This window comes from Vulpes vulpes, chromosome 6 (assembly GCF_048418805.1).
Source record: "Vulpes vulpes isolate BD-2025 chromosome 6, VulVul3, whole genome shotgun sequence".
Classification (NCBI taxonomy): domain Eukaryota; kingdom Metazoa; phylum Chordata; class Mammalia; order Carnivora; family Canidae; genus Vulpes; species Vulpes vulpes.
The window spans coordinates 19,283,945-19,296,335 of NC_132785.1; positions in this window are offsets into that span (position 1 = coordinate 19,283,945).

The window sequence follows — 12,391 nt, forward strand, 5'->3', positions numbered from 1 at the left end:
ATATAATATATATGTATCTATATATGCACATGTATATATATATATATATATATATATATATATGCATCCAGACATACACCTTTATCAATTTTGTTTAAAATTAATGGCAAATTACATTCCTTTTTAACCTTTTCCGTTTTTGTTTCATATTTACTCTTACAAATTTCATTAATGCAAATGAGACATTTCAGTTGACCCCATAATGCCACCAAATGTTTTAAGTACCTACAACCAGTGGATAATAAGGTACCCATATTTTTAGGAACAAGAGTAAGGTGGGTGGAAAGGTCTCTAGATCACTTAATTCCCAGGTATTATCTACTATTTTGCAATGAATACAGAAATCAGAGACATTATAAATTTCAATGGAAGCCTATCTCTGATTCAGAGCAATGTATACATTAAATTATGCTTGTTATTGCCAACGGTGTTGTATCTGAAGTTGAATTTTCCCAATTTCTCAGAAGTGACAGTTAAGTTATAATCTCAGCATGTTCAGCATGCTTAATGAACTCCTTGGGGAGACCAGAATATCTGTAACACAATTAACTTCCCATTCTTATGTAAATGAGGAGCTGCAGAGTCCCTGATGGAAGCCTGCTTTTTGGCTACAGTTAGCAAATGTATGCTATTAAATGACACATGGAGCCGTAAGCTGAAATTTAGACTTCACTAATTTGTGCTGTGACATGTGCAAAGTGCTTTGGAGGAAATATGAAACCCAGTTGTTTAAATGTAGCTGATGAAATAGGGATTATCACCCTTGGCTAAACTGTCAGCAGCAGCCTGACTGCTTTTACCCGTTTCCGCACTTTCAGAAGGAATGTTCGACATGTCTTTCACTGGCAATATTTGCTTTAATATTACCATTCTCTCACTCCATAACTGAAGTTATTTTTCTCCGATAAAACAAACACAATAGAAAAAAGTGTGTGTGTTTTTTTCAGTTCTCCTAGGAAGTGCGTATTCACTCAGCCAATATTTACTGAGGATCTAAAACGAACCATTTTCTACAAAAGCTTTAAAAATCATACTTTAAAAATTTAGAGGTAAATAACTTAATGTAAAGAATATCAATTAGAAAAATGTCATACACACATATTCTTTTTGCACATTTTTTCACATGCATAGTATCTAGACAAGTTTTATGAAATCTGAATGTTGAAAAACAAATCTGAGTTATAAAGTGTGTTTCTTTAAAAAAAAAAATGTGTTTCTTTTATAGGCCATACAGGATAAAAACATGTAGCCCAGAGAGTATACCTACAAAATAAGCAAACATACCAAGAGCAAAACCCCCAAATACCTTTAGATATCAAGAAGGATGGATACAGGGTTTCTTGAGGGGTAATGAAAATGTTTTGGAACTAGAGGTAATGGTTGTAATGTGTGTTTTTGGAGAAGTGTTGGTGGGGTCCGGAGCCTATGGCCAGAGAATTCTTGAGACTTCTGTGCAAAGAGGTGGTTTTATTAAAGCCCAGGGACAGGACCTTGGGGGCAGAAAGAGCAGCACTGGGATTGTGAGTAGCAACTGATTATATACTATGGGGTTAGGGGAGGTAAAGATAAGGGAAGTTCCAAAAGGAGTCTCATATGCTGCAGAAGATCACAGGATACTGGAGGCCTTGCTGTGGTCAAACTAAGATTGTTTATCCCTCTACCAAGGCATTAATATTAAAACAGTTGGGAGCTTCCCAGAGGAACTTTATACTCTGTCTGCCTCAAGTGTATGTCAATAGGCTGCAGGTTATAAGGACATTTAATTTTCTTTCTTTTAGATTTTGTTTATTTATTCATGAGAGACACACAGAGAGAGAGGCAGAGACACAAGCAAAGGGAGAAGCAGGCTCCATGCAGAGAGCCCGACGTGGGACTCGATCCTGGGTCTCCAGGATCATGCCCTGGGTCAAAGGCAGTAGCTAAACCACTGAGCCACCCAGGGATCCCCAGGACATTTAATTTTATCTACAGTTCCTTCTGCCTTTGTTTCCCACCTCAGTGCCACACTCTATATAAAATGCCACAGAATTTTTCACTTTATAATGGTTAATTATAAGCTATTTATACAAACTATTTATATAAACTATTTTTTCTTGCCCTATTCAAAGGCAAGAATTTTGTTAGTGTGTGTTTCACCTCAAAAAAGGTAAGTTAATCCCAAATATAGTCTGAAATATGTTTACCTTAAAATAAATATGGAGTTTAAAATTAAAGAAAACTGTGATTAATGTTCTTGAAATAAAAATAATTCTTAAACATTAATTTCACAAAATGTCTTGCTTCAGTTAAAGTTGGAAAAGAAAAACAAAAGGCAACATAGTCTTTGATTTCTGCCCATCTTTCCCAGATATTTTGCCAAACGTCTTGAACCAATTTTCTTCTTCAGGCACGGATTCCAGTGTTCAAGAATTCTCAAAGATTTGTAAAATTTGTATCTATGGTAGTAGGACTAAAAATATTATTTTTATTTCCTAAGAATGTGAAATAACATTGTCTGCAATTGTTAAATTTTATCTGTAATGGATCAGAACTGAATAAGTAGAACATTATTTAAAAAAAAAGACGAATGGTTACTTGTTTCAGGAAATGTTTCAGAATTTTTAGAACATTATTTTAAGATAGAACATTATCTTTAAAAGGAAGAATGAAACCTTCTTTCAGGAAAATGTTTCAGGTTTTGTGTCCCCTCAGTGGCAGGGTTCTAGGTCATCCCACGTCGAAGCATTAAGAGGTAGAGCAGAGATAGAGCAGACGAAGAGCTGTGGGCAGCAAAGTTTACTGAGCAAGAGTATAAAGCTCCCAGGGAGTAACAGGGGCCTGAGAGGGTTGCTCCCAGAGTTCCTAAGTTTAGTGGTTTTTATGAGCTCTTTTGTGGAACTATGTTAATCAACCAGGGTGTGTTGAGTTGTGCCAATCAGCACTTTGGTCACATATCTGTGTACCTATTAGGTGAATATCCACTTGCTGATGGTCCTTTTTTTGCTGACATCTGGGGGCTTAGGTCCTAACTGCCCCTCACCCATAATATTTGTGGTTAATTGCCTTATTTTAGGATGTTTTGCAGAAGTCAACTTCTGGGCTGCAAAGCAGGTAACATTCTGCACTAACCTGCATGGTCCTATCTAAGCTGCAAAGCAGGATGTCAGGGCTGTTTCATTTGAGCTGTCCTGACTCCATATTTTCTTGTTGGGGACCCTGGCCCTGACTACCTAACTGTCCAATTAACTACTAACACGGTAAAATTCTGACTCTGATCCCACTTTTGATCACTAAGTCTAATCATCAATTCTATTATATGAGTTCTTCCTCACACATCTTGGTAATTCTCTGTCCTATAATTCAACTCTGACACCAGGCGATCTACCCAGAGATAGCTTCAGATCCCACATATTAAAGACTCAGTTCCACAAGACCACCCCCCACTTCAGATGTTAATAGCAAGTCCAAGTTATTACTGTACTTCTCACCTACTGACTATAAACTAGAGCTTCCCACGACCTCCTACTTGGGTTTGATTAATTTGCTAGAGCTGTTCACAGAACTCACAGAAGCATTTTACTTTCTAGATTACTGGTTTATTATAAAAGGATATAACTAAGGGATAGCCAGATGACATAGGGCAGGGTGTGCGGAAAGGGTACAGAGCTTCCATCCCCTCTCTGAGGGCACCACTCTTTCCCCACCTTCATATGTTAACTAGACCAGAAATCCTCCAAACACTATCCTTTTGCCTTTTTAGGGAGTCTTTATTACATAATCATAATTGATCGATTGATCAAAATTGGTCATTGACAATTGGCTTAACCTCCAGCACCACCCCTCTCCCCAAAGGTATGGGAGGGAACTGAAAGTTCCAACTTTCTGACTTTCTGATCCAGGTTTGGATCCCCTGGCAACCAGCCCTCATCTCTACATTACCTTGGTGATTTCCAAAGTCACCTCATTAACATAACAAAAGACATCTTTGGCACTCTCCTCACTTAGGAAATGCACAGATGAATCTAGAAGCTCTGTGCCAGAAAAGGGGAGGAAGACCAAATATATATTTCTTATAAATTACTTCACATCCAGTTTACTAATAACTTCTGCGGTTTGATGAATAAAATATGTCCTGCATCATCAGAATGCATCAACAACAGAAGTACATACACATACAGAAATGAAGCATTAGAGAGACAATTACTAGCACTATTTATTCTGGCCCTATTGAAGGAGGAGGAATCCTTGTCCTCAGGGCTCTAGAGGAGGAGGAGGAATCCTTGTCCTCAGGGCTCTAGAGGTCCACAATAACAGTAGATATGCATTAGAGAGGTGAGTAACATCTTCCTTGGATCTGATTTCCATCCTCTTAAACATGCATACTCTTCTGCTTTAATTGGCTTCTCATTCATATACTTTGTGATTTTTGCTATTGTGACCCTGTCTAGTGGAAGAAATTCATTATTTTTGTCTTGCTAATTTGGGTTTTGAGAATGAAAGTCTGAAGGCCTCAACCTTATGATAAATCATTTGCCAAGATGATGCCACCCTGTAAGAATCTGTTACTAGGAACAAGTGGATGTAGCCAAGTCATATGTTTGCTTTGCTTATAATTTCCATTTGGGATTTATAACCCTTTATTTTTATTTTTTTTAAAGATTTTATCTATTTATTCATGAGACACACAGAAACACAGGCAGAGAGAGAAGCATGCTCCCTGTGGAAGCCCAATGAAGGACTCAATCTCAGGGATCATGCCCTGATGCAAAGGCAGATGCTCAACCACTGAGCCACCCAGCTGCCCCTATTTATAACCCTTTAAATGGCACTTTGTATTTTTTAAAATGTGAAGATTAAATGTGGAACATTGAAAAAAAGTATTAGTAGAGTTTATGCAGGAAGTAAGAACCTTGTAGCCTAGGCCATAGGTTACTGGAAGAGGGTGAGAAACTGTGGATGGGAACTGAGCTAGACTAGCTGACCCCAGCATCAATAAGCTCACCTCCAGTCAAATTTAAGAAGAGTCCTTGAGGCTAGCTGAAATCAATAAAAAAATGCAGTCAGTGACTTTTGGGATGGATTATTATACAGCAGTAATAATTGATACAGCAAGTATATTAAACAAAAACAATTGACAGTGTTTAGATCTTGAGTTAGAAGAGAAAGATAAGACAATAATTGAAAATCACAAGGCAATTAGGGAAATTTGAACACTGATTACTTACTTAATGAAGTTAATAATAATTATTACTTTCTCAGGTGTGAGAAAATGTCTGTGGTTGTACTTACTAAATATTTCTCTTCTACACATGCAATCTCTAATAATGATGGATAAAATGGTGGGGGATGGGAGAAACCAGTTGAAGCAAGTATATAGGAGCTGATAACTATTGATGTGGGGGGTGAGTATATGGAGATACAATGTATTAAGAAAATTATCTCCAAGTTATAATAGAGATGGAATTAATAGAACATATGTAAGTAGAACCAAAGTATAAACAAGGTAATTAATTAATGTTAATTATACATAGGAAAGCATGGCAGTAGCAAATAACTGTTAAATATTCATGAGGGACATTGTCACTTCCATATTGACAACTATGACATCCCTAAATCAACCACTCAATGATGACATTCATTCTGGCTCATATGTCTTCTGCCCAAACCACAGCAATCTCATCATAACTGTCATCAGGCTATCTGCAAATTACAGTTGTAGCCAGATATGCTTGCCTCTGCATCTTTTCTATTGAACAAATGTGACATGGCTTTATATACACTATCTGCTAAGGCTTCTCACCTACCGGGAACTTTGATCCTCAAAAATCACACTATTAGTGGAGAAAGCTGATGCAGGAGATAAAGGAGTAAGACATGTAGACACTATACAATATAAAATTCAGGAAATGTGGTTCTTCCATCCTGTTTACACCCTATCGTGAGCATGTTAACCTATCTCTTTTTCTCTTTGATTCTTGCTTTGGCTTAGATTCAATAAGCCATGCAGTTCAAATTGGAATTGTTTAATCTATGATTCTTTCTGTTCCATGACCTCTAAAAAAAGACTGGTTGGTAATGTACAGATCAGTATGTGTGTGTATATGCATTCATACACAAAAAACACACACATATGCATACTAGTATGTATATATATATATATATATATATATATATATATACACACTGACTTGCAATATATACTGTATTTTTTAAACCATTTTACTGAGGTATAATTAACATGTAAAAGCTATACATGTTTAATGTAAACAATTCAATGAGTTTGGTTAAGTATACACTTAGGAATCTATCACCACCATCAAGACAAACAAAAGATAAACATATCAATATCTCTCAAAGTTTCCTCCTGCCCTCTTTACAATTAAGTGTTATTATTATTTTGTGTATGTTGTAAAAGGATTTAATATAATATTTACCCTCTTGGCAATTTTTTTGTCTTTTGATTGTTTTTTTCTTTATTTTCTTTTTGCCATATAGAATTTTTAAAATGCTTATGTAGTCAGATCTAAGTAACTTTTCAAGTTTTTTCCTGGATTCTGTGTCATATTTTTTTAATAAATTTATTTTTTATTGATGATCAATTTGTCAACATACAGAATAACACCCAGTGCTCATACTGTATTTTATGTATGTTTTTACATATAACATAGGTGTACATGTATATATAGGTACATGAAACAATATTAGGGGAAGGGAAGGGACAGAGGAGAGAGAGAATGTTAAGCAGTCTCAAACGCCCAGCATGGAGCCTGACACAGAACTTGCCCCTGAGATCATGACCTGAGCTGATATCAAGAGTCAGACGCTTACCCAACTGAGCCACCCAAGTGCTCCTGAAATTTTTATTTTCAAACCAATAAAATTTGAAGGTGAGATCAGTATTGCATTCTTGTGTATTTTTTATCCTGATTAGTTTTCATAAGTAACACAAGACAGGTCTGGGTTAATTTTACATGTACAAAATTATGGAATGTGCTATATATATCAAATGTAATATTTCAGTGCATTACCTAGGAAATTATCATTAATCCATTCTCTTCACTTTATTCAGAAGTCTGGAGTAAGCATGGCTACTTAGATGATGATGTCATTGAGAAATGCTGACTTTTGACCCCATCTGTATGCTGTGACATGTTTGTAGCAACCACATGATGTGCTATGTTATATCCCTCTCAGATTATCTGGGAGCTTTGTGAACAGCTGTGAATGTATTTCCATAAACCTGTGGTGCTGAATAATCAAACTTCATTTTAAAGATGAAAATCCTCTCTGACTTGTTAAGAAAAAAAAAGGGGGGGGGGGTAGCAACATTAAAAGATCAGAGTAGCAGAGTACAAACTACAGAGGAGCTTCAAATAATAATTTTGACAATTACTAAACATAGAACAACCTGTAAAATAGATTATTTTCATGAATATGTTGAAAGCAATAATAACAAATATGATAAAAATATTTTAATATTTAAGAACAGATTCAAAATGATATAATATTAAAATCACAGTTTAATCATTATGTAATTCATCAAATAATCAGATGCCCTCATGTTATAAACTGGTTTTTTTTTGTTTTTTTAAACACTTACAATCTCTTTTGCAAGATATTCTATTCTTTTCTTACATACTCTGCATTAAGCCCAATAGGTCTATAAAATGTCTTTATCCAGTGGTGATAGAGACCATAAAATAAGCTGAATAACTGAGCATTTCATTTCATTTCATTTCAGCACTAACTAGTCTTATAAAGATCACTTAGGGAATGCCATTTTTATATTTTTTCCCAATACCAAACTTCTTTTCTGAAATCTTAATGCCTCTTTTGTGAAAGATTATTTTAAATCCCATTTAAAGCTATTAGATTTCTCAGATGAATATTTTAGAGATATATCTCAGGGCACTCCTAAAATTAAAAAAAAAAACAATAATGGAGGAAAATCTCTTTCATGTCAAGAAACTGAATCAATAATTCATTCAAAGTCATTTTAATTAAGGTATACATCATGCATAATTTTAGGTATCAATCCACAAAAATTTAAAAAGCATTTTATATACCAATGACCAATTTGTGAAAAGTAGAATAAAACCTATAAATTTAAAAGATACACAATAATTATTTTACATAAAACATCAAATCATTATTGCATGTTGTTTACATTTATTTTATTGAAAATAACTACTTTAATTTTTGACAATGATAAGCATGAAGCTTTATGTTATGAAGGACAAAGATAAGAGTCGAAACCATATGTGATGGCTAAATTTTAGTGTTAACTAAGTTACTATATTAGTTTGCTAGGGCTATAACAGAGAACCACAGACTGGGTGGCTTAAATAATAGAAACTTATTTTGTCTGGTGGTTAGAAATCTTGAGATCAAGGTATTGGCAGGATTGGTTTCCTCTGAGACCTCTCTCCTTAGCTTGTAGATGGCCATCTTCTTCTTTTGTCTTCACACAGTCTTCCTTCTGTCACTGTCTATGTACCAACTCCTCTTCACAAGGACACCAGTCATACTGGATTAGGGACCATCCTAAACAACTTCAATTTAATCTAAGTACCTTTTAAGAGATCCCACATGCAAATACACTTACATTCTGAAGTACTGGGATGTGGGACTTTGGCATGCAAATTTTAGGGGGACAGGTAGCTGCACATAAAGACAAACTGGCATTTAAAAAAACCCTATTACTGTAAATTCAATCTATTCTTTGAGCTGAAGAAGTATGCATCTCTGTCTGCCTGCTGCACATAACTCTTCCTGAACAAAATGGCCATGGCTATTTTCTTATTGAAACCATCAAGGAGCATAGATTTATCTTTTGTATTAGTCTGAGTTCTCCAGAAAAACAAAATAAATAGGATACACACACGTACACACACATACACACATTTGTTATAAGGAATTGGCTCACACAGTTACTGAGGATGAGTCATCTCAAGATCTGCTGTTGGTGACCTAGGCAAAATGATGGTATATTTCCAGTCTAAATTAAGTCTAAAGACCAGACCAGTGTCAACATCAAAGATAGGCAGAAAGAGCAAATTGTCTCTTAGGCTTTTGTTCTATCCAGGCCTTCACAGACAGGATGAGACCCAATGACATTGGAGAAAGCAAACTGCTTTACTCAGTCTACCAATTCAAATGGTCTTCTCATCTGGAAATATTCTCACAGACCTATCACAATAACATTTAACCAAGTATCTACACCCAGTCAGGCTGACATATAAAAATAACCATCATACCTTTTAGCTCCTACACTACCTATCTCTTAACACAATGGCAGAGAGATTTTGTGAGTTCTAAAAGCTTTATAATTTTGAGAGCCACCTTGCAGGAAAATGCAAAAAGTAGGATTAAAAGTAAAAATAGGCACCAAATGAATAGTAATTTAGAATGAGAAACCAAAACACATCAAATAGAATCTTTAACAGTGGCAAATGGTAGTGATTACCCTGAAGGGACCAATACCTCTTCTTCCTCGCTAGAGCCTTTCGGGAGAAAACAAGCAATGAGATATCTATATCTCTATCCATCTACCTGCCCATCTATCAAAGATATTGTCCTATCCTCTGAGGGAAGCCCTTTCAGTGTTGTTGCTGATCTTAACAGTAATCTAAATGAACACCATAACTTGAAGAGGTGTGGTTTAAAGATTGGGCTTTATCAGGTAAATGGAAACTTCACAAGGCAGCATGAGGACAAAATGGCCATGAATGTGTGTGACAGTACCAGAAGATCTGTAGCATTGAGCATGAATTTTATTTCCAGAGAAACCACTTCCCAACTGTGGGTCTTCTGTAGGAGATCTGTGTTTTGCATTTAGAATTTCAAGGTCTCTTTTGCTTCCACCACCAATTGCCAGAGTTTGTTTTACAGTTAGTGAATCTGCAATTGGCTTTGCAGTTAGTGAATCTCTTTTCTATACCCTGTAGCCCAGGGAATTTCCATTCTGTAACTTTCTATTAAAGTTCTATTGAACTTTAGTTCACTGCTAGCCCACAATTGCTAGCACTCTTCATTTGCTCAAATGATTTCTCTTCTTTCCTATCATGACAAACCTTGGATTTCTGAATAATATTTCAGTCCTAAAAAGATTCTGACAACCAAAGAGACAATGCAGCCACTAGTTTATCACTCCTCTTTTGGGCAGAATAACATCTTCCCTTGGGGACTATAATGACCACCATTGGGTACAATAGCTATTCCATAATTAACTTTCCAATGTCTTGTCCTCACTTCAAATAGATTGACTCCTAGACCTAGGGATGTCAGGTTGACTCCTGATTGTTAAAATCATTGACTGTCACCTCCCAGAAGGCTATTCCAATCCTAAAAAATAGCCCAGTGATTCTTTTTTGCTTTTTCCTAAAGGCCTTGGCCTAAATAGGTGGAATTCATCTTTTTTTGGTCATCACTGGAAGACCAGTACCATCTTTTAAAGGCCATTTATCAACCATACAATGAGTCAGGATGAATTCTTCAATGTATGACAAGTGAAATAGTTGAAATGTGAAACAGAATTGGATAAATTGGAATCAAATCACCCAATAAAACTAAAACAAAATTGAGAACATCCCTTAATGAGATATTTAGTCAGCAGGTTTATATCATTCCTTTACAGCCTGAGCTATATTCCTTATACCATTTCTTATAGCCTAAGTTTAATATTAATTTCAATCATTTTTCAAGTTTCTGATTTTGCTATAGCATATCATTAACATAGCAGCAATACTCATGGTATATAGAGCTTCACAAAAGTCCTTAGATAATTTACTGTTAAGTATAATTTTCTTGACATAGTTTAGAAAAATAATTCTCTTCACTACTGTAGATGACTCATGAATATTTAAAATATTTGCTAGCTAGTATTTAAAAACTGGCATTAACACAAATAATTGAAAAGTGTAAACAATCTTTATTTTAGCCAATAGCTCATATTTATTCTTGCACAGGAATGGTCATGATTTGTTCTGGCTGCATTCTATACAGTGAAAAGATTGTTAATAAGCATTTGAAAAGATCCAATATCAGAAAACTAGATGCAGAAGAAAAAAAAATATGATTCACATACATGTAAAATTGAATAAAGTCTTTGTAAAAGCAATAGTTAACCATGTTAAACCAGTAAGGTAATTCATAGATGAAATCATATGTTTGTACAGCAAAGTATTATCTCTGTGGTAAAAGTGAAGGTTGATCCATTATTTTTATTATTCATCAGAGATGGTCCAGAAGATAGAACAATATGCATTTTTTATCATCTGAAGTATCTGTTACATGCCTCTTAAATTGCCACAGAATATTTTTGGGGGACAAAATTACTTCACATGGTTTTTTTTTTTGATAATTCTTAAGAGAATGCCTTTTTTTGTTTTTAAGGAACTGTGCAGAATAATAAAGTTTGTAAAATCAGCTTTCATCGTGTATATTTGATCTAGTTCATTTCTAAATATCTTATGAAGGAATTCACCTTTTTAATTAAAATAGAAGTCTTTCATACATTAATTGAAATGTATTTTATATTGTTTTTATGTGAAGATCCCCAACTGTGTGTATGTATCCCCAACTGTACTTTATAACATCAGAAATGATGAAGAAATAATTTTAACCAGATAAGTTTATTTTCAATCAGAGTGATTGCTACCTGGAACTGATCAAATACAGAGACCTGGAAATATCTTCCATGCAGAATCTTCACTAAGTGAAGGTGAGATGGAAGGAATATATTATTTTCAGATAGAAGAAATCTTGTACTATTGAAGAAGTACTAAAAAACAGATACAAATTTATATTTACTGAGGACCAATATGTCAAATACATTATATGAAGTAAATCTGCAATGCTTATCTCATTTAATATTCACAACCACACTGCAAAATTGTTTTAATTATATTAAGTGAACTAATAGTGTGGTGTGAATTCGGCTTATTTTTTGAAGAGGGTAAGGATTCATGGCTTCACTTTATTTGTACTTTTGTACCTGTTCCTTTATCCCTCCTAGTACATTCTATGAATTACTTATTTTCACTTCAATAACTCTCTCTGCTTAAATATCAATATTTGAATCATTTGCTTATAAAAAAAGTTCTAACTGATAAACTACTTGATCACCAAGTGAAGCTGATTTTACTTATGTAATCTTTTGTGCATAGCCTCTTCATTTTCATGTTTGTTATCAACCTTTTTATACATCAATTGCTGGCCATTTGTAAAAAGGCCTCCAAACTTGTTTCCATACTGATCAATGTCTTATTTATATTCATTAATCACACTAGTAGCAGAACAAACTAATGTTGTATCCCTTTTCCCATGCTTAGAAGACTACAATATTTTCCCAATGCTTAACAAAAACAAGGAGAAAATATAAGACATATGTTAACATTTAATATCTTCTATT